Source organism: Zalophus californianus, chromosome 4 (genome assembly GCF_009762305.2).
Source record: "Zalophus californianus isolate mZalCal1 chromosome 4, mZalCal1.pri.v2, whole genome shotgun sequence".
NCBI classification, from domain to species: domain Eukaryota; kingdom Metazoa; phylum Chordata; class Mammalia; order Carnivora; family Otariidae; genus Zalophus; species Zalophus californianus.
The window spans coordinates 191037493-191041858 of NC_045598.1; positions in this window are offsets into that span (position 1 = coordinate 191037493).

Below are 4366 nucleotides of genomic sequence, written 5' to 3' on the forward strand. Positions count from 1 at the left end.
CACCCAAATTATAGGTATTGTATTTCTCACCTTGGGAGGGTAATACAGGCTTTTGAAAGTCCAATCTGAGATTTCTTATGAAAACTTCCTGCAAAGCAAACGTATGGCTTAACACTTACCACACCCACATAAATAACTGGGTCACACTTATTGAAGCCAGCCTCATTTTAAGGGCCTAGAATGATCTTTATTTGAAAAAAAAATTTTTTTATCGAAAAGGTGGAGGGAGACAGTAATAAGCAATTTAAATTTTGCAATAAACAAAATACACTAGTGATATTTCTTTTTTTTAAAGATTTTATTTATCTGTTTGTCAGAGAGAGAGTGAGAGAGAGAGCACAAGCAGGGGGAGTGGCAGGCAGAGGGAGAAGCAGGCTCCCAACTGAGCAAGGAGTCCGATGAGGTACTCAATCCTAGGACCCTGGGATCATGATCTGAGCTGAAGGCAGATGCTTAACTTACTGAGCCACCCAAGCATCCCATACATTAGTGGTATTTCTCTCTTTTTTTAAATTAACATACAAGGTATTATTCGTTCCAGGGGTACAGGTCTGTGATTCATCAGTCTTACACAATTCACAGTGCTCATTACAACACATACCCTCCCCAATGTCCATCACCCAGCCACCCCATCCCTCCCAACCCCTTCCACTCCAGCAGCCCTCAGTTTGTTTCCTGAGATTAAGAGTCTTTTATGATTTATCTCCCTCTCTGGTTTCATCTTCTTTCATTATTTCCCTCTCTTCCCCTATGATCCTCTGTCTTGTTTCTCAAATTCCACATATCAGTGAGATCATATGATAATTGTCTTTCTCTGATTGACTTTTATTTGGCATAATACCCTCTAGTTCCATCCACATCATTGCAAATGGCAAGATTTCATTTTTTGTTGGCTGTGTAATATTCCATTTTGTGTGTGTGTGTGTGTGTGTGTGTGTGTGTGTGTGTGTGTGTGTGCGCGCGCGCGCCACATCTTCTTCATCCATTCATCTGTCGATGGACATCTGGGCTCTTTCCACAGTTTGGCTGTTGTGGACATTGCTGCTATAAACATTGGGGTGCACGTACCCCTTCAGATCACTACATTTGTATCTTTGGGGTAAATACCCAGTAGTGCAATTACTAGGTTGTAGGGTAGCTCTATTTTCAACACCTTTCTGGATTATCTGATTCTGATTCTAACAGATCCTACCTTTCATCCCCTTGGAATTATCTTACAGCTTTAAATTGTAGATGACCAACAGCAATGCAGACACTTCCTTTTTATAGATATACAAATAAATATGGCTCAGCGGAGATTCAATTGTTTTTTCTTGTGGAAAAAGCCAATCTCCATCTATTTTTAAATTCATTTCAGAAAAACGTAAATGTTGGGGCACCTGGGTGGCTCAGTCGGTGAAGCATCTGCCTTCGGCTCAGGTCATGATCCCGGGATCCTGGGATCGAGCCCCACGTCGGGCTCCCTGCTCAGCAGGAAGCCTGCTTCTCCTTCTCCCTCTGCCCCTCCCCCTGCTCATGCTCTCTCTCTCTCTCTCAAATAAATAAATAATCTTTTAAAAAATGTAAATGTCATAAACACTTTATTTTACAGATTATAAAACTGAATTTTAAAAACAAAACAAAAAATTGATTTCATCATTCCTTTACTACACATAGATTTCTGGGTTTGAACTTTCCTTTTGAACTTGTAACCACTTCCTTGTTGTCTCATTAGTTAACAAGTTAAATAAACCTTTGACACACTGTGCCAGTTTTTTAGGAATGCTGGAAACAATTACCACAAACTTGGTGGCTTACAATGACAGAAATCTATTCTGTTAGAGTGCTGGAGGCCAGAGATCTGAAATCAAGGTGTTGGCAGGGCTGGCTCCTGAAGGCTCTGAGGGAGACCCTGCTCCAAGGCCCTTTCACGCGTCTGGTGGTGCCCGCCATCCTGGATGTCCCTGGGCTTATGGCCACATCGCTCTGTCTATAGCTCCACATCAGCTTTTCCTCTGTGTCTCAGGTCTCTCTCTTCTCCTATAAGGACACCAGCCACTGGAATTAGGGCCGTCCTCCTCCAGGATGGTCTCATCCAGAGAACTTTAATTCAATTACATGTGTAACAACCCTATTTCCACATGAAGTCACATCACAAGCTGCAGAGGTTAGAACTTGGACATATCTTTTGCAGGGACATTGTTTAGTCCCCACGCACATGTTCATTTTATGTTTGTGTGAGAAATCGTGCTTCTTAGTAAATACATACTTCCATTTTTAAAAAAAGATTTTATTTATTTGAAAGAGACAGCGAGAGCATGAAAGGAGAGGAGAGGCAGAAGCATGCTCTCCGCTGAGCGGGGAGCCCAACGCAGGGCTCGAGCCCAGGACCCTCAGGATCATGACCTGAGCTGAAGGCAGACACTTAATACTGAGCCACCCAGGTGCCCCACACTTCCTTTTTAAGAAACAACAGTTTTGTAGATTCATGGGCTTGGGAACACAGGGGTGCTGGGAGATTTGGGAGGTGTACTTGGGAGTGGGGGACCGACCAGGCAGCACTGCAGTGGAGTGTGTCTGGGGTTTGCATGGACCAGGAATAGTGGTCACTTGGGGGAAGGTTTTCTTGGCACTCCTAGGGCCCGGCCATCTCAGTTTTGGGGAACTGACTTCACGTAGCCCCACCAGGGGTAGATTCCCCCCTTTCAGTCCAGGGGCCTGTACCTGGGACAGGAGCCCCAGTCAGTACTAGGGTCCTTTGACGTGACAATAGAACAGAGTCCATTCCTTTGTGTGTTTGGGGAGAGGGAACCGGCTGTACTTTTTCCCAAAAGTGGACAAGAAAGCCCCTCCCCCATTCCCAGCCCCAGGTGTGGCCCAGGCTTCCAGCAGTGTCTGTGTTTGGGCTCATGCTGCCATTCTCAGCCTTGCCGGTGTCACTTCCCAGACACTTTAGAAGCATTGTTATGTGGCCTACACTATCTCCTGGACCTGTTTCAATAAACATCATGGGGTCAGGTGAGGAGGCTCAATGTATGCAACTGGGAACATTCCAGAAAGCCCGCCTTTGGAAGGGGCTCAAGGTCCACTGTCAGGCCCTAGCCCGGACTCCAGGGACGGGGCTGTGAAGATAAGGCAGGCAAAAAAAAACCAGTGAGGACAGCTGTCTGCATTCAGAGTACGGAGCCCAGCTTCTGTTACAAGGGCGATGATGGGAACAAGGTGACTCTGGGCACTGAGCTGTAGCAGAAGAGGCCTGGGGTGGTGTGTTTCACGGCAGGAGACGCTGGCTTCGCCTGGGCCCGGGGTAAGGGACAATGTGCAGGGACCACTGGGCTGCCCTTGCGGGAGCAGGAGGAACCACGTGGAGACGGAGGAGCCGTGTGGGGGCAGGGGGGCCATGCGGGACCCAAGGAACCTTGCGGGAGGATGGGGAGGAGCTGATAGGAGAGCTGCCGGGACCAGCCTTAGTGGAGAAAGCTTCTGGAGCAGTCCACGTGAAGGTGGGGGACTGGGCAAAAGCGTGGAGTAGGGACATGAGGCCCAGGGCGGCCGCTGCAGGATGGCCAGGCCACAGCAGGGCTCGGGGCGGACCCGCGTCCCCGACCCCTAGGGGCGTGGCTCCCGGAAGGAGGAGCCCGCAGGGGGGCGGCGCGGAGCTCCGCGCCCCGGCCGCCGACGCGGGAGGGAGGCGGAGCAGGCCGGGGTCCCGCGGGGAGGGGAGAACCTGGCGCGAGCGGCGTTCGCCTGGCCGGGGGAGAGAAGTGGAGACGAGGAGCATCGGCGCGGGCTGGGAGGGCCTGAGGGAGGGGGGGACGGGTCCTGCCCTGCCACCCGGGCAGGCTGGCCTGTCCTGCGCTCTCCGCTCACCGCGTCGCTACTGACGGCCCGCCTTCCACGACGCCCGGCACACAGCAGGCGCCCACAAGCATCCCCGGCCTCGATCCAGGGAACAAAGAGCTCTAACCTCATTTCGTAGCGAGGAAAGCGAGCAACGACGCAGTTGAAGAGGTTCACCCTAACCGGTGGCACCTACGTGTTGAGCCCCTCCCCGCCCCACCGGTCCGGGCTCCAGCTCTCAGAGCAGTGTCCCCCCACCACACCCTCCCGCGTCCGCCCATGCCCTGAGCTCCCGGGGAACCAGTGAGCTGACCTCCCCGAGCCTCGGCTTCCATTCGGCGGGAGCAGACCCCCGCCCCAGAGCGGCTGTGAGGACTGAGCCCGGAATCGCCTGCCGCAGTGGACGCCGGGGAGGGGACACAGGGCGCGCTGTCCCAGCCCTAAAGCGAGGCTGCGGCGGCCGCCAGGGGGCGCTGCTCCAACGCGGACGCGGGCACGGGCACGCTCGGGCGTGGCTTCCGGGCTCCGCCCACCGCCGTCGGGGCGG